At 40.1% G+C, this 19,374-nt stretch overlaps 1 protein-coding gene across 3 annotated transcripts in view; it reads left to right on the forward strand.

Annotated features, from left to right (window-relative positions):
* Positions 1 to 19,374, forward strand: part of TENM2 (teneurin transmembrane protein 2) — a 617,267-nt gene that overhangs the window by 425,294 nt on the left and 172,599 nt on the right. The window lies entirely within an intron of this gene.

Genomic DNA, 19,374 nt, shown 5'->3' on the forward strand with positions numbered 1-19,374 from the left:
ATAATTCACAGTAGTTAGATTGAAGAGGAAGCTGCACCTTCTTACAGTGCAGTTTATGTCCAGCTTTAAACTGTGCTTAGAACGTGGACATAGGAGCCCTGCATTTGGAGATGGAGATACCTCATTGCCTTGGACAACTTAGGGATCCTTTAGGGTGAACCAGAGGGAAACTGAGCCACCAGATGCCTGCAGTCACTGTAGAGCTTGGAATGTCCCAAGGTGGCCTCTACCCTCTCCCCTGGGCACTGGATCTTGACCATAGTGCCCACATGGGAAAGGCCACAGGGGTGGGAGGTGCTGTCAGACACAGCTTCCAGGAACTGTTTCTGAGACAGTTGAGAAGCCCCAGGCAGGAATCTGATCCTGCACAATAAGTGTGCACACAGCCTTTTGAAACAGCTCATCACACTTAGGAAATTACACATTGGGCTTGATCAACAGGTTATTGGAACCTGGTGTTTGGATTTGCCACACAGCTGTGGATATATGCCAGTAGAGAAGTGTGTTTCTGTGTGTTTTGGCAGCATAGGTGATCTCCCAGTAGAAATGCTGGGCTGTGATTGCAGGAGGAACACCTGTCCTGAGCAGGAGCAGTGTACCTGACTGTCAGGTCTGAAAACACTGATTGTATTCATGGCTGTGTCTGGGGAGTCAGTCACAAGCCAGCTTTTGGCTACCTGACCCTTTGTGCAGGTTTATTAGTCCAAGGCATATCAAAATACGGCCAAAGTCTGTGTTTGCCTTCCAATGCTGACAGTACAGTAAGTGCCTGATCCTTGCTGCCTTAGTCAGGTATGCATGTGTGCCTTGCTAAAACACCAACTGAAGAATTCACTGAAGAGATTATTGACTAATTTTGAAACACTGGCTTCACTCAGCTGAGACTTGAGCAAGAAATATGTGTTTCTGCACACCTTGTATTTTTTTCAATTCTTAGTTTTCTAACAGAATAAGATTTCTTATCTGAGTCCACATTGAGACAGAGGGCAAGCTTTTCAGGGGCATTGTCAATAAAGAAATACTGGGACTGTGTTCTGTAAGGCCCAATTGCAGCTGCAGAGCTCTCAGAGTTTTGGGGAACACGTTTGTACCTGTGTCCCTTGATCCCAGCAGGGTGTCTGTTAGGGTCCTTGGAAATTCTGTGTTTCCTCTGCTCCCAGAGAGCCCAGCTCAGCTCTGTCTGCAGGGAGGACACTGGCAGGTTCCCAGGCTAAATGCTAATCTAGGTCTACAGACAGCAGTTGTGTTCAATAGACACTTTTGTGCTTGTTTCTCGAGGCTAAGCAGGAATATGGGGCAGGATGGATGAGGGAGAGCACAGATCACCTTCCAGCCAGTGGCAGTGAATAACACTGTGTTTCCCTTGGCTCATTCCTGATGTCTGCACAAGGTTGTAAGTGAGCCCCTGGTTGTCTTTGTCTTCTGTAACAGGATGCTGCACTGATGTCACGGCATAGCAGATACACGACATTTTTATTTCCTCTATTGTTACAAATGTAGAATGTTATCCTGGAGTATTCACTGCATTATGCTTTTTTCCTTGGTCTGCTCACAAAAATTCATCCTTCCACACCTTTTTCTTCTTGGTGTTCATTTCAGTAATCAGCATTTAGTAGAAGAATTTTAAGTTGCTTTTGCATTTGTCAACACTGAATTGCATCTTCTGTCCCACCACCTGTTACATAGCTCTGCTTCCCTTTGAAGGACTGCCTAGTGCATTGTATTTTAATTAATTTTAAGAAAATGTGGTTGCTTTTAGACTTAGCAAGATTTTTTTCCTCTGTATCTTCTCAGTTTTCAAGACCTTTTGTTAAGTATTCTCTACTAGAATTTTTTCATTCCTAAGACAGTTTCCATATAAAAATGTTGGATTCACTGCCTGGTTTTTACCTTCTTTAACAGCTTTCTATTCCTATTGTAAATTCCTGAGCTACATGTTTGAATCTAATTTTGTTTGGCATTACAAGTCGTACATCAGTACAGAAGAGCTCCTGGATCTCCAAAATACCTACTTTTTCATTTTTATATGCTAATGCATGTAATATAGCTCTGCCCTGTGATACTGTAGTGGTTTTTAATTAAGCAATCCTTAATTCTTATTCTTTGAGCAGCTTAGCCATCTTGTTCTCAAACTTGCTCAATATTCTTGGTTTTTACATTGTGTAGGCCTTTGACATCTGTCTCAGATTGGCAGTGCTATGGCTGCTGTATTGTCTGCTCAAGCTTAGTTTTTGATGTCTCCCAAATTTTTCTTTGTTTCTGCTACCAAAAAAAAAAAAAAAAAAAAAAAAAAAAAAAAGTGGATTTCTGAGTATTAGTGTTCAGGAATGCAATTAATATGATCCCTAATATTTTCTGAAAGTGTTAGCATCTGGTGGCTTTCTTGTTTCCCTGTCTCTCCGCTAGGGGAGAATAAATATTTGAACAAGTCATTGAAGTTAGTGATTGCAGTTGTCACATTACTTGGTCATGGTATTGTTTCCTTATGGTTAAATTCATTGACTTGTTCATGCCTGTCAAATATGTGAATTTACAAACTCTGTATTTCTTAGCCTTCTGATACAAAACCTGATTTGAAACCTGGAGTCTCTACTGGATGTATTTTTCACAATATTTAACCTGATTTATTTGTGATGTGGAACAATCTCGTGCTGTTCCTTGCGTGTTTGACCTGTCATTTAGAACTGCTGTATCACCAGCACAAACAAAATCTGATATTAACTCTTAGACCGTGAAATATTTCTGTTGTTCCCATCTACAATTTCTCTCATAATGAAGCAATGGCAGTAACAAACCAGAGAAGAGATTGCATTCTCAGTTTGACACCAGCAGCTGTATCAGACTCTTTGCTTAAGTTTGCATTTTCTTTAACCAGTGAAGCCATACCTTGAAATACAGTTAGATAAATTTAATTATTTTTGCCTGCTTCCTGTAATATTTCAAGGTATGTGAAAATGAATCACAATGGGGGTTATAATCTGCTTTCCTAAAATCTATGAAGTTTATAATGGGTAGATATTGCTTTATTGCATTACACAATTTATTGTCCTCCGTTCACACTGTAAGTCCTTTTATTTCTTTCATTTTGACTTGAAAAGCTCTGCCTAGCTTGAATTATTTTATTTAAACCTTACATTTTTGCCTTCATCAGAGTTATGATCATTTCTTTGTTCCCATTAAGAAGTTTGGATTGTTAACAGCTTGATCGACAGCCCCCATTTGTGTGACAGAGGGATGTGTGCACAGTCCCATCCAGGGAATGCTGTTTGGGATTGGATACAGGTGAGGAAGCTCAAAAAGCAGCAAAACTGCAGGGACACTGGGCATGCAGAGTGCTGCAAAGAGTAGCATGGAAGTCCCAAACACTCCTTACAGCCACCATGAACTTAATATGAAATAATGTTCCAATTTCTTAATGGAAAAACAGCCTCTATAGGAAGGTAACTTCTGGGCAGAAGAAGAGGGAAGAAGAAATGCATCTTTACCATAGGGAATCTTTTCTGTATAATGCCATACAAAAAAAAAAACCCTGCAAGGAATCATGCAGCCTAAGGAGTGGAATTCTCTTTGATGGAAGCACAGGCCCTTGAATGGGGAACACAGATTGCACACTGGGAAAGGAGGAAAACAAGCAAATATTGCTAATCCTCATCAGAAACATGCAGTCATGATCGAGTAAAACACTGAACGCATATGTGCTATTCATAGTTTGCCCCATCTATGCAGTTTTTGCATTCAATTCTCAAGAAAATTTCTTTTACTACCCAATTAGTTTTTATTTTATTTCTAGTGAAGATTTGTAATATTAATTACCAACATAAAAACAAAGATGCAGTGCACTGAAACAAATGGATGCTTTTTTATGCTTAGATTAAAACATTACTTGTAATAGCTTACAGTGAAATCTCCTCGCTGTCACACTGGTCTTAACAGGGTTATAAACTTTTAAGTTCTTAGAAGGAAATACAAAAGTATATTATCTTCTAGCTATGGTGTAATCCACCATTAGTTACCCAAATATTGCAGCATTTATACTGTATCATGTACTTATCAAACATCTACATGACTCCTTAACTATTTCCAAAACAAAAGAGTCATTATTTACCCACTGTGAAAATAGCCTTGTGTTAGTGGTATTAGAAATCATTAGCTCTATTAAGTCCGTTATCAGCTCTGCTAGCAGCTGGAAATATCCTGCAGCTCAGGAGGGCTCCAAAATGTTCCCCACTCATTATATTCTAGATCACTTTGTTTTCTTGTGCACTGGAAACAGATTATAATCACATTCAGCCACAGGCAAAAATAGAAGCTGACAACAGTGGTAGAAAAAAAAGATTTATTAAACTTTTCATTGCTTGGGGCAGTGTTTTGAACACGATAGCAGTGTTGTCCCTTAGATAGTGAACAGTTCAGCTCTGTCTTTCTATCATCTTGGTGTTCTGTGTCTCAAAATGACAATTATCACACCATAAATACAGCCCAAAGCATTACAGATGTCTATAAGCAGAACCCATATTAATTGTTAATGCATAAAAAAGAGACAGCTCAGTTTGTTAGCTTAGGAAAAAACAGTCTGAGTTTTTATGAGTAAAGAATAACATATAGAAATATTATTTTTGTCTTTTCATTGGTTGCTTTGAATAGGATTGACTCAAAAAAATGGCATCTGGAAGTGTTTGGGGTTAAAAGAATTCCTTTATTAGTCTTTTCTCCTTTAAGTGAGGCTGGCCCTCCAAATAGAATGTATTAAGTAGCAGAATTTAAATAATTTCTTTAACATGGCTTAAGATCGTGGGTTTTGTTTTTCCCCTTAACAGAAATATTGTTTGCAAAAACTGTTCCTTCTTGAGATAGAAAAGGAATTTACTTTTGCAAAAGGTCTAGTGGTGAAAGAATATGTCCATGAAAGTATCTTTTTAATTTGCTGGTTTACACATGCATAGCTGTGGACTCCTATTTTCTAAACCCTCTGAAATAGTGCTGAGATTTGAGAAGGATATGTCTTAGGAGCTTGCAGTAATGTCTCTGATGTAGGAAACGAGATGGTATTTCTGGTCTGAGGGGAAGGTTTACATAAGACAAACTGCTCACATCTGTGGCACTCACCAAAAAGGAATCAATTTGTATCTGTAAGTAATTACAGATATAGATGTGTCTACAATGTTTTAGCTGGTTCTATGTGACACAGCTCCCTAGGTGTGCATAAAGTGGGAAGCAGAATTTGTCCTGCTCAATACTGCATTCCTCCTGCCCATGCACTTCCCTTGTCCTGTCCTTCATAGTTCTCCTGGTTGTTTCCACCTTTTTTTTCTTTTTAACAGTAAAACTTGCCTGAAGAAAAATGCAACTGTCTTGTCCATCCTCCTCCTCTCCCCAGCCACATTCCTGCTTCCTCCTCTTCCCTCCCTGTGCTGGCTCTGGGCACAGAGGGCTCTCCCAGGGCAGGGCTGTACCTGCCCCAACAGCCCAGCCTGGCCCCACCCAGAGCCCGTGCAGGATTCTTTGCTTCACCTGCTCATTATTTGTTCCTATTTTTGTACATCAGAGTGTAGCTGTATACCCAGTACTTGTGAATGTCCAGATATCTCTGTGTGCCTCATACATTTTAATGTGATATGTATAAATCCCATCCCATCAGAAATTTTATTTTAGCTGTGCTCTCCTTTTTGTTGATCATCTGGGGTAAATTAGTGTAGGTCCAAATCAAACTAAATCTGTAATTCTCCCTGCTGTTCATGTGCAGAGCTGAAATCTGCATCACTTGAGTTTCTGTCTGAGCATCATCTGAAGTATTTATAACCGAGGCTCTAAAAATGTTACAAAGATAGTAGCATGCCATTTCTCTTTATGCAAAACCCACTTTGGTATGACGTATCTGGAGCAGAGAAAAGGCTAACAGGCTTCTTTTGCCAGCTAACCTAAGTGAACAAATGGGTTTAGAAAGACTGAAGTGGTAATTGTTATATTTTTTTGTGATCAATCAGGTGTTGAAGCAGGCTGAGAGTAATTTGGTGTTGTGCAGGGATGTCAGGATTCCTGCCAGTTATGCAAGATGTTTGAATCTTTGCAAGAATTGGAGTAACAATTTTAAGCAGAATTATTTGATTAGGAAAAAACCTGTTGTGTCTTTCTGCTTTCAGTGCTAAAGATACTTCACACACATGGAGAAATACGGGAAAGAGGATGGAATTAAGGGAGGAAAACTCCTACCAATTTTTTATCTAACTAGGAAGTGTTGTCCAAAATCAGGATGGAGCATCTGATTTTGTGTTTCTGTCACAAAAAAATTATGGACCTTGATGTTACTTGAAAAAATTTCTCAAACTTCTAGAACAATGCCTGCCAACGAGTGGGGATTTCATATTTCAGCAGCTGCTACAGAAATGTTTGGATTTTTTTTTGCTGCAGACATATTTTAAGAATGCTATCTTTAAAGAACACATCATACCAGTCACTATGTATTTCAGCAATGGAATCATAAGAGGTCTCTTGCAGTTCTGTGGGTGAGAGCTGGTTTATCAGTGTTTTTTTCTGTTTGACTGAGTGTTTAAGGTGGGTGATCTTGGAGGATGGATTGTAAGAGGTGAGGAGCCAAGGGGCAAATCTCCTGAACTATTGATGGCAGGGCAGGGGAAGTATTAAAATCACAAAAAAGAAAACCCACAAGCTTAAAAAACCCACAATCCTAAAAATAGTAGGTAGCAGAGGGATGAGAAGGAAAGGAGTATTTCATGAAGAGTTCTTCTGACCCCCTCAGAGCTCTGGCCATGCTCCAGCCTGTTGGAGCAGGGTCTACTTTCTTTGCATGTGCTGGTTCAACTTCATAAAAAACATTGCACCAAAGTGCTGTGTCTCTCTTCCCTTTCTCGTTCCCTTTCCTTCTCTTCTCCACCTCTGAAAGACTTTCTGTGTCTCTAACATCATACAGCTCCTTTGTTAGCATCTGCACCATCACAGCCTCAGAGGTGGAATATCCCTTCCTGCCCTGGGGTGGTTGTTGCTCACTTTGCAGATGGGCAGTGCTCAGGTTCAGCACGTCCTGCACAGGAGCTGTCCTGCTGGGGAGCCCCCCAGGGTGTTCTGACCCATTGCTGTCCTGCTGGGGAGCCCCCCAGGGTGTTCTGACCCATTGCTGTCCTGCTGGGGAGCTCCCCAGGGTGTTCTGACCCATTGCTGTCCTGCTGGGGAGCTCCCCAGGATGTTCTGACCCATTGCTGTCCTGCTGGGGAGCCCCCCAGGGTGTTCTGACCCATTGCTGTCCTGCTGGGGAGCTCCCCAGGGTGTTCTGACCCATTGCTGTCCTGCTGGGGAATTCCCCAGGGTGTTCTGACCCATTGCTGTCCTGCTGGGGAGCCCCCCAGGGTGTTCTGACCCATTGCTGTCCTGCTGGGGAGCCCCCCAGGGTGTTCTGACCCATTGCTGTCCTGCTGGGGAGCTCCCCAGGGTGTTCTGACCCATTGCTGTCCTGCTGGGGAGCTCCCCGGGATGTTCTGACCCAGTGCCCTTCAGGGTCTGCAGCTTTGCAGTTTGATGAACAAGGGATCTAAGCAGGAGCAGGGGGTGGCTCAGTGACCCGGACACCATCCTCACCGCTGGGCTCTGTGCTCAGCTCTTGGCTGATTTGCTACCAATAATATCTTTCCTTGAGCTCTGAGTTAATTTCTTTGTAGTGTGGTGCATCAGCACAAAGTGGCTGAGGCAGCTTCCACATCGTGTTGTGGCTCCAAATTGCAATAAAGTCACTTCACCTCTTTGCCAGGAGCAGGGGGAGCGTGGCTTGCACCAGCCACACACTGCTACCCAGAGTGCTCCACCTTGCTCTTCACACCAGCCTGTCTTTGTCACTTGCTCCTAAATATGACTCTGAGGCTGCTTTAGCAGCAGGTTCCCTCTGCTCAGAGGGTATTTTGCTGCCAAAACATAGTTTTAATGAGAAGACCAGCTGTTCTCCCTCAGGACCAAGCTTCCACTTGCTCCTTAGTTTGCTTCTTAATTGTCTTATCACTGATGAATAATTTAATAATTTTTCTTCAGTATCTCATAAATTTAGAGTTTTGTGGAGTCTCAGTTAATAAAAACATAATGTACAGCAACAGAGAGTTGGTTCTCTTCCCTTCCGTTCGTGGCACAGCTTGTCATATTTCCCTGAGCAGTATCAAACAATATGCAGCTAAATTGAAATAGTGATACCAGATCAAGATGCCTGTCAGCATCCTACACTGATGTGCAGTTTGGGTTTTATTCCAGACTATTTTATGATGCAGAAAATCTGCATAGATCAGTCTTCAAGCTTTAAGGATGACTGGCTTGCATGCCCTGTAGAGGGTAGTTTCTGCTCTTGTATTTCTCTTAAAATGTACTAATTGGACATTAGCTTAAAAATCTAAACCACCCCAATGCGTGGGACTTGTGTTATTTATAATTGGAAAAATCTCTGATCAGCTGTGTGACATTGGTTTATGTTGTTTTTAACAGTTGTAACAGGTCTGGCAGAACAATACTGCATTTCTGGACCTTCATCCAGTGTAGAAATTTCCTCATTTGTTTCTGCTTACTGAGAGGTGTTATTGAAATATCCTGCTTTTAAAAAACAAACACCCAAACCAAACCTGTTTGAAACAATAGTTAAACATGGGACACTTTCTGTTAGCACCCACTGGAAATAATTTTCATGTGTTTTAGTTTGTTGTGATTGGAGAAGCGTGTCAGATGGGGAAGGCCTGATGGAAGAAGAAGTCCTGGGTGAAATGAGTGGGCCAGGATTTGGTCACACAGCTCCTCACGAGTTCTCTGCTCTCTGTTTCAGTTTGTCATACAGAATTCTGATAATGTCCTTACCTTACTGGGCTTTATTAGTGAAGCACATGAAAAGAGCACACAGCAGAGATTCTGTAGAGAACACGAAGTGTTATCACTGTTGTAACATTCTGGTTGTTGGCATTGATCATTTCCGTGGAGGTGACATTGACTGCAATCACTTTTGAGATATAAAACCTCCACAGTCAACCTTACCAGAGTACAACATCATTTGGTTTAAGGTCCCTTTTTCTACCATGATTAACTGTCCAGTTTAATGTCTCCTTTGCCTTCCCATGTTTTGTGAATATGTCTTTCAGATGCATTCATTAGAAATAAAATCTTTTCTATGTGGACATCATATTGCTTTAGAACTATGTATAAGAAAACCTTAATTTAAAATAATTGTGTTAAAAAATTATGCTTATTCCTGATTCAGGTGCCATGTACATGTACCCACCTTCTGATAACCTTCTGAAAATGCAGTCTGATTTTTTGTTATCAGAATAAATTCTCCCATTAGTGAAGTTGTCTGAGTTGATAAATGAGTGTAAATTAAAATCTTTCACACATAACCACACACAAAAAAATTACTAAAAATGAATGGATATCTTCTTTTTTTTTTTTTTTTTAATTTGTAAGGTAACTGTTGCTGGTGTGGAGAGTCACAGCTACCCAACATCAATAATTTAATCAGATAACTTTATTTTTTGAAGTAATTTGTTTTTCGTTCATTCAATGTAAAGTATTGACACCTAATAAGTCTCCTACTACCTAAAACTATAGATATCTGTAATTTACTGGTAAGAATATAACAAAAATAAATTTCACTTTAAACACGACATGTTTAGGGGAAAAAAGTCCACTTTGCTTTGGAATTTCTTAAGCGTGACAACAAATCTGTTCCTCAATTTTCCTGTGACAATGTGGTTCATAGAAGGTCCATAAAGAAAACTCTTGATGTACTAAGCATGTCTCTATGGAAGACTTAACACAGATTTTTCTTGCATATTAGTTTAGAAATAGGAAGATTGTCTGCTGGCATTCTGTATCCTAGTTGGGATATCAAATTAAAATAATCTCATTGGACTTTTCAAATATAGAATTGCAGTTCAATGTCTGCTGTATTCTAAGTGTTGACAAATTAATGCAAATGGGCTCGTTCTTCTAGTGGGCTCATGAGAGGTGGAACCAACAATGGGACCCTGAGACTGCTTCAGACCATGTGGAGGGGGAGCCTCTTGATCCAGGTGTATCAGACTAAATCTGATCCAAATTCACTGCCCCACTCTGTCCAAGCATTACATGGTACAGACGAGGGTGTCAATGAGCTTTTATATCTGCTGATAATTCCTTGCTGATCTGAATTTGGCCCATACATGTATCACACATGATGGTCAAAAGCTTCATTTCTCTGTGGAAGAAGCTTCTGTAAGAGCTCTCAGGACACATTTATTTCATGTCTTTTTTCCTTCTCCTGACTCTTTCCTTGCCTCATGTCTCAAAGAAGTTGAATTATCTGACTGATTGCAGAATGCTCATCTTCTCTCCTCTGCCGTGATTTCACAAGCCAACTTCAGTGTCAAAACCTTTTTTCCTCTTTGGTCTTGGGGTTTGCTGAAATTCATCTATCATATTATGGCTTTACCTGCTCTGAACCTTGTCTGTCCAAGGGATTTCAGCAATCCACACTTAGGGTAAAGCAGAGATTTCAGGCACAGGTTTTGATTAGAAAAAGCTGCTAGCAATTTTTGCAGAGTGACAGGTTTTACCCAAATTGAAATCTTGATATTTAACTACTCTCTAGTTTCATATATCTTTAGTTTGATAAAATATTGTGGTCATCCTCTCTTCCCAGTTTTAAATTCTTCTTTAGTATTGCCACTGTTATGATTATCAATGCAGCATGGCACTTGAGAGGTTGGGTTTTTTTTGCTTTCTTTTCACAGTATTAAACACCACTTAGTTCTGTGGCAGCCTCAGACATTCTGAAGGAAGAAACAGTATATAATGCAGTTATGATCGCTGTTTTTTACACCTTAAGTAGGAAATGGAATCTGTTCCCTCCTTTCTCCTTTTCTTTCAGTTAATACCATATTTCAGTGGCTTTTTACTTGAGTGGCTTTTACTTTGCATTGCTGGGCTCAGAAAAATAAAACCATGGCCTTGAGATACAAGAGGCTGGTGCTGTGTGAGGCTGTGGGTGAGGCTGTGCTTTCAGAAATGTATTCGGTGCAGGTGATGGGTAGGGCTGTGCTGGACACTGGGAACAAGCAGCATTGCTGAAAGACATTTCAGTTCCCTGCCTTCTGTTTGTTCTGGTAATGTGGGAACACTCCAGTGTTTGGTATCTGCCAGGATGATTACACAGCCTCTTCAGGCTGGGAATTCGATTGCTTTCCCCATGCTGGCAAGGGAAGAGCAGGGCAGATTTGAAGTGGCAGCCCAGAGCAGGGCTGCACTGTGATGGTGCTGGGGGAACTGGGCAGAGGGTGGCAGGCAGGCAAGCAGCACAGCCCCAGGAGATCAGCAGTGATGGTGCTTCCTGTTTCACTAATTGTAAGTGATTAGACAGGTGTATTTAATTAAAAAAAAAACAAATGAAAAAGAAAAGAAACATAGCCTTGTTCTGAGAGTCTCTTCAAGCTCATGTAATGGAGAATTGCATGGAGGTTTAATGTCTCAGTAAGGATTAAGTGTCTGCAAGATGTTAGTAGTGCTATTTACAGAAGACAGCACTTGATCTTTTCCACCTAGACAGAGTTTTTGGAATGCTGTTTCCTTTCTGCTGTGCTACAGAACGAGTTTCTAGCTTGCAGGAGATTTTTCCATGCAGAATACAGCAGCAGTGCTGTTGAGAGGATTGCTGGCCAGCACAAGCTCAGTGGGTGCCTCATCACGCTGGTTGCTCTCAGTTAATTTTCTGGTCTCCAAGCAGACTGGGAGGCAGCTGCAGGCAGGGCTGTTTGGGATGGAGCTGTTCTGAGGCAGACTCCAGCAGCTCCCAAACCTGCACTGACCTTCCCCAGCCTGGGCTGGGCTTGGCTGCAGCTCCTCTGCCCTGCACTGAGCCCTTCATCCCTAGGCATCCCTGAGAACATCCCTGGGGCTGTGCTGAGCTCTGCCACACCTGGGCCAAGGAGGGCTGGGACCTGGCATCAGCTCCTGCAGACTCACATCAGGCATTGTACTTTGAGAAGCTCCCAGTGAGAAAGGCCCACCATTCTCACATCTGAAATCATCTTGTATTCATTTTTCTGTTTTACTGTGTGTGACTGGGGGGTTGCAGTTGGTTTTTAGTTGTTTGTTGTCTTTTTTTTTTTTTTTTCCCTTCACACACAAAAAACTTTACTTAAAGAATTGTTTAAGATTTGCTGGGCTAATGTTGGCTCATGTGCTGAGTGATAAACTGTGTGAGGGCTTTTATATAGCACTTGACAATAATCTGTATTTTATTCATTAATCCATGGTTTCACCTGAGTAACAGAATCTTTTACTTGTAGTAGCTGAAGATAATGTCTCTGGTACCTTGAAAAGTCAGGAAACTTGAACAGGACTTCTTATCTGAATGGTTTGTGACTTTCCTTTTTTAGTCTAATAACAACCAATAAAGAATTCAAATGAAATCTCACTGCCTGTGAAAGAAATGCCAGTCATGTAGTATTGCAGCTTGCAGTACCCTGGAGGCAGACAAATCCTTGTTTCTGTCTTGTACTTCCTTGTATCGTGCCTGCTTTTAAAAAGAGAAATAACCCATTGAAAAGCCTGATCCAGTGCCACATGTACATTGCATTAGATTTGCTTTTCTTTACTCTAGAATTATGCAACATTCCTCTTACTTTTTCCATATATTCCACACAAATTATTTTTACCTGTTGTACATGTTGGGAAACAGATGGTCCAGATAGGAAATAACTGGCTTCCCAGGAACTATGAAATTGAATTCTCCCAGGTAGCTCCTCCAGGAACCTTGTATTTGCTGGTATATGTCAGTGAGCCTTCATGTTAATGATGCTTATATATCAGTGTTTATTTCCATCATTTGATTATCATTTGGTTCAGCCTAAAAGTAAAAATGTTTTTAATTATTATTTTCATGCTTTTTGGGGGCCAAAGGGATTCGATTGTAAATATCTTTGGAAAAAAATGGTCAAACCCTGAAAACCCATTGAAGAACATTGTAGTAAATTAGAAATTTTTTTTCCTCTTAGACAAGAAAAATATTATATTTTTGTTAATCCAGCTGTTGAACTGATAAACCAAATCTAGATTGGTGTGCACTGTGCATTATGGTGAGCTATCCTAAGGCAGTAGTGTAAGATGGAATAAGAAAAAAACTCAGAAGTTGAAAAAAGCTAGTGCTGCTGGGAAGAGATGATAATACTGCTTCAGAAACAGAGAAATTATATGATGCTGAAAGCCTTGTTCAATATATTTAGTTTCATTTGTAGCTCATCTGCCAAACTTCCCAGTGGTGCAACTTGACCTTGCTGACTCTTCAAACACCAGAAAGATTCCAGATCATTACGCTGCTGATAGACCATTCCTTCTCTTAAAGATCTGCAGCACCTGGAAGGCTGATTTATTAAAAAGCTCCGTTTCCTGTTAGATCTTCTTTCTGACGTAATTACTTCGGAAATTTATTTTGAGAGACTCTTTCAGGTATAAATTTTTTAGGAGATTGGGTTTAACAAAAAAAAAGAGCGTTTTGGACAACATGTAATATGTTCTGTGACACTTCTGAAATAATCAGGGTAGTGCATTGCATTAAACCACCCATGACTGGCATTTCTTTTGCCCCTTGGAAGCCAAATGTGTTCCAGCTCACTGGGTGATGCAAGATCCTAAGTGCTGCTGGGATGACTTTGTATTGCACCTGACTCGAGACCCGCAGTGAATTGGAAATTATGGCACAGTTATTTTTATGTCACTATGACAATTTTCAGGGTGCCCTGTAGGCCAGCCAGAGAAGCAGCAGTTTTCAGGCCATAATCCTATCAGGAAAATGTCACCAGGCTGCTGGCCTAAATATTTATGTTTAGAAATTTCTGTCTGTTGTTCAGAAAAATCTTCATTTTTACTTTGGTGTGATTCCCAGTGCTTCAAATTGTGTGAGCTCAGGCAAGAATTTGTCTGAGTCTTTAGACAGGATCCAGCTCTTTCCCGTTCTGCAGAGCCAAGTCTGGAGAACATTTACCTTTCTGCACTAAAATATTCCATAGTAGTGATGAAAGTAATAACAAACTTCATTGCTTAGAAATATAAATGCCTGCTTTTTTTTTTTTTAGTTCTTAGATCAGTGCCTTCTTCAAACAGTAGTGTGAATAGTGTTCATATACCTGAGCTGAAGAAGATAAATACATCCTTAAACTCTCTGAAATACATTTTATATTTATATCAGTATTGGGAAACTAAATTATAAGATAGATCGAAAAAGATGTGAGATTATTGGTTTTCAATTAGAAAGAAGAAAACTCCAGCTTGGCTGTGACTCATTTTTACAACAGGCAAAATTTGAAAATAGTGTGCCTACCTTTTCACAGATGTGTAACATCCACATATATTACATGTATGAAGTACCACAGGACACTGAGTCTGCATAAAGCATTATTCTTGATGTGATTTGCCATTGACCAGACATTACTTCATGCAGTCTGTGCACCTCATGCAGTGGGATAATGAATATTTAAGTGATGTATTTCAACAAATATAATCAGTACTGGTGTGTCAGGTAATACTGTTTTGTAGGGCAGTGAGTTTTGACCTTTTTGCAGGGACCCTCCCTTGAGAGAAGTGGTCAAATGACTGTAATCCCTTAGGTCTGACTCCTGGTGAAGGGTCCAGTTTTGCCTTTACTTGTATGACTGTGCACACTGGATATTGTGGGCAAGCAATGAGATATTTTTACTTCAGTTTTTTTGGTTTGGTTTTGGGTTTTCTGTTTGTTTTTCTTCTTTTTTTTTTTGTCAGAGCAACATTTAATTTTCTACTGTAATATCGTGCAGGGGACATGGCTGCAATGCACTGGCAGACACTGATAAGTGACTTACTGTTTCATATCACATATTTACTGAATTTTCAGTTTGAAATGTACAGTCTGGGATGACAGCCAGTCATTCAACCTATTCTTGCCTCAAAGAGTGTAAAAACAGGCAGACAAAAGAAGGAACACCTGGCAAATGTCTTGGGTTTAAAGCAGCAAGACAGAGAGGTAATGGTATCCGTGCTTTAGGAGTGAGATAACTTTTTTCTTTACAGCATGTGTTGAAAACATTTTCAGAACATTGAGATGCCATTTAGCTGTGGCCTTGCACAAAATAACGTAGAGAATAAAGCAAACAAAGAGGAGAACTGAAGCAGAGACAGCATAAAGCCCAGTCTGTGTTGCTGGGCAGGAGCCCTGGTCCTACCCTGCCAAGCTCACTGAAGGCTGGGGCTGGACACAGCAGCTCCTGTGACACTGTCACATTCCTGGGCATTCCACTGCTTTCTGTGCTCCCTGACTCAGAGTAATGAGAGCTGCCTTGGAAGATGAATTTAGCTTGGAAGGTGGCCCTGTGGTTCTGTGAAACACCCGTTACTCATTGTGATGGCAGATGATGTGGTTTCCTTGAGAAAACAGTGTGGCAGAGGGATTTGAATAAAGAACCAGGAGTGCTGCAGATGAGGTTTCTAATGCTGGCTGACAAGGGTTGTCTGTAGGCTTTGTAATTATTTTCTTTCAATTCATCAGCTTCAGTTTTGGGGGGTTTTTTTTGTTCAGTATTTGCATTGTTTAAAGCATAAGGAAATAGTTGTGTCATTGTTCATTTCAGAAAAATAATACATGTTTGGGTTTTTTCTTTTAGTTCTTTTGTGAAAAGGAATTATGAGGAGGTGTAAAGGTCTCTTTAGCATTTAATAATGTCACGGAGGATAATTCAACACAACTAAGATACAATCTCCATTACTTTTTTGTGGTAGTATTGACAAAGAACTGGGATGCAGGGAAGCAATTGCTTTACTCAGATTAGGGATGCTGCTTTTTCTGCTTTGTATTTCATCTCTGCAGTGGGAGATCAACTTGTTCTCCTCGGATCATTGTGTTGCTTGGATTTAGTGGATGAGTTAAGTGAGTGTACCAAAGCCTAGGAAGAACTATGAAAAACAATTTGCCCATGTCGAAGCAGATGTGAATTTTCTTTTGTGTTTTAGTCACCATTTGAATTGTAGAAGCGCCGAGCAGTGATGTTTGGAAGTGTGTGTGCTCAGGAGCACTCGGCCATTGCTGAGGTACCTGCAGCCCTGGGAGATGCAGGGGCTGTCTCTGCCCCTGCCAGGCTGTGCCACAGCAGCACTGCCAGAATGCACAGGCTCCTGAAGGATGTGCTCTGTGCTAGCCTGGCTTGTTTAAATGTTTCACCAGATAAAAGAATGAACTGAGCAAAATATTTCTTTTTTAGTATTTTGGTTCTGATTAAACCCAGATAAGTAAATTGGATAGCATATGATTGCTTCAAAGCTACACAGATCAGGTTTTGTATTCTCAGATTACTTAATTACAACACAGTTTACCCTTATTCAGCTTCTAATTTGAAACGAGTGCTGCTGATATTCTTGACTAAAGTAAGATCTCTTGAAGAATCACATGTTGATTATGTGGACACCAGGCCATGATTTTTTGAAAATGCTCAGCACAATCAATGTGTACTAAAATTGATTGGAATTAGATATGTTGTCTTTTTGTGAATTTAAATAAGAAACTAAAAAATATTAAAAAGCCTAAATGTGGAGAGTACCAGTATTTCAGATTTCCAGGTCTCTGATTTTCACTTTGGTTTTGAAAGACTTTCCTTAAATCCTGAATGTTTGAGTTTGTAGAGTTATCCTGGTGAAATGACTAATTCAGCTAATAATTGAAAAAAGGCGTAACTTCCTCAGTATTCTCCAGACCAACACTGACTTACTACTGAATCAAAAATAAAATCTATTTGCTGATGTAAAAAGCCAGATGTACTCCATCAAGACATTCGTTGTGTTTAAGCTTCCAAATCAAAGACCATTTCCTGGGGCCAGAGCGTGCCGTGGGATCCATGGGGCCAATCCCTTCGGATCCTTTATTGCGGGACAAGTGATTCACTCTGAGCTCCAGAGCTCAGCAGATCTGCAGGTACTGCTGGTGAAGTTGTAATTCAGGCAAAGATGCTCATAAAGAAGTGCTCAGATGTTCAGATGCAAATCCAATTTTATATCCCTGGCAAGTTGAACAGTGCTCAGCTCCTGCTTTTGATTCATTTGAACAGGTTTGTGAAGAAGCAGTGTATTAAGCTTTTATCTCTCTCATATATACACAAGTGTGTGCACGCTCCCTAGTTAGTACTTTTTATAAATATAAGCTTTTATACATTTTAATAGAAGCTAGCTATATGATGTTAATATTGGTATTTGTTTATTTTTCTATATTAAATGCTACATTTGTTTTGTGACAGATTTCAGAGTTTTTGCAGCTGCAGTGTGTGTTCAGTTACCTCTGCACAGCTCATTTTGTCAAGTGTGTTACATTTACTGTGTGGGAACTGAATCTTGAGGCAGAGTAAATAATTTGTGGTAATTTGATTTCAGCTCTTGCTTCCTCAATCTTACAGAAATGCTGTTCATTTTTATTGATGTATATTTGGCTCACTTTTAAGAACAGCCTCCAAGATATTGTGGTGACAAGATTCAGAGTCTTTATTTAACCGTGCTACTGTGGCTCTCAGAGCAAAGCTTTTTTGTTTATTTGGGTATGATTTTTTCATACTTATCTTTGAGAAGGAAAAGCTCTATCTAAAGTAAGTTGAGAAAACATGAAGCACGTGAATCTTTTGAAGTCGCTATTAACACAAGGGCACATATTTGTATTTTATCACTCATAAATATTCACTTTTTGAAATCCAAGCGTGCTTTGTTTAAAGTCAGAACACAGACTAGGAGAGTAATTTCACTTAAGCTTCTGTGCACGTGGATATTGTCCAAACACATTTTCTTCCTGCTGTGTCTTGCACTGCATGCTGTTGTGAAATGGCACAGGATCTAGTATAGATTAGAGATTTGATGTTCTTGGAGGTCCAAATGGGGGTTTTAAACATCAAACTTTATTGAATAAGCAGTCTCTTTTATGCTTAGATAAGACCTAGCCAAGGATAGTGAGGAGAGCTGCACATATGATGGCCTTAGAATGTAGGATGTGTTCATGGAAGGTGACTGCATTTAGAGCAGTGGAGATTCCCACAGGGTGTGCATTCGGGCAGCAGGTATTCAAAAAAGATAAAGAAACTGCTGGGTGGATTTAAGGCAACATGTGGAGGATGCAGAATTTATTATCATTCATTTCTTAAAGTTTCTTGTCAGAGGAGAAGTTGTACTTGCCTTGTGTAAGTCCCAGTAAACCTGAGTCTGTGCCTCCCAAGCCCTCAGAAACGCTGAAGAAAATCAACAGCCCCTGTTCCCTCTGTGTTCCATGGCTGTGCTGCTGCCAGGGAGAGGCACTGTGACTGCTTGTCCCTGGGCCAGGCAGTCTGCAGAGCAGTGCCAGGGGACAGCTGCCCCAGGGTGCTGTGTAGAACCCCGGAGTCAGGCTGGAAAAGCCTTCTGAGATCCTCGAGTCTGAGCCTTCACCCAGCCCAGCAGGTCACCACTAACCGTGTCCCTCAGGGCTGCTGCAGCTCAGGGTTCCTGGGTTTGGGGTGTTACTTTGTGCCTTGATAGTTTTTGCTTATTTTGGGGTTTTTTATAAGTATTTGCCTTAATTGACTTAGAGTAATTACTCAGTTCAGCAGCTTTTCTAGACTTCTTTGTTTCATATGACAAAGATCAGTCTTGCTGCAAATGATGTTTTGTGATGTTTTGTGATGTTTTCTTTTTAATATTTGATTCATTAAATACAGAATTTGCTTCAATTTCTAAAAACAAACATGCATCATTAGAATTCTCATTTCTCTAGTATTACTGATTAATGTTCACTAGCAAACAATTTGATACGATGTCTAAAGCATACAGTTCATAATAGTGTTTGTTTTCTTTATTCTCTTTTGCTGTTTTTATTAGACATATATTATTGCAATATGTGGAATTGCATATGAACTTATTTACCAGTCTGCATTTATGTTTGGAAAAGTGACAATGTTAGAATGACACCTGCTTATCAGATTTTCTTTTATGTGCCGTTATTTTAATACATTTGCCTCAATGATTAGAAAAAATATTTTTCGTTATCGATGTAAACACGTTGGTACTCAAAGAATGAGAAAAGTTTATATCCTTCTTTATCACTAAAAAATATCATCTGTCATTTTTCAATGAAAGAGACTGAAAGAGTTGCATAATTTCCAGATCTTGCTGTGTGTTTGTGGCATTACTAAACAGACAAATACAGGCAAAATCCTGATCACATGGAATAACATGAAAGATACCATCACTGCCTTGTTGCTCTCTTTTCATATTTGGAGTTTAATCTTCTTGTGCTGGCACGAATCCTGTTCATGTGAAGCTGATTGGTAAAATACAGTGAATGAAAGAAGATTTGATTTCTCTGATTATGTTTTATAGGGGCCTAAAGAC

The sequence above is a fragment of the Sturnus vulgaris genome, chromosome 15 (assembly GCF_052056855.1).
Source record: "Sturnus vulgaris isolate bStuVul1 chromosome 15, bStuVul1.hap1, whole genome shotgun sequence".
Classification (NCBI taxonomy): domain Eukaryota; kingdom Metazoa; phylum Chordata; class Aves; order Passeriformes; family Sturnidae; genus Sturnus; species Sturnus vulgaris.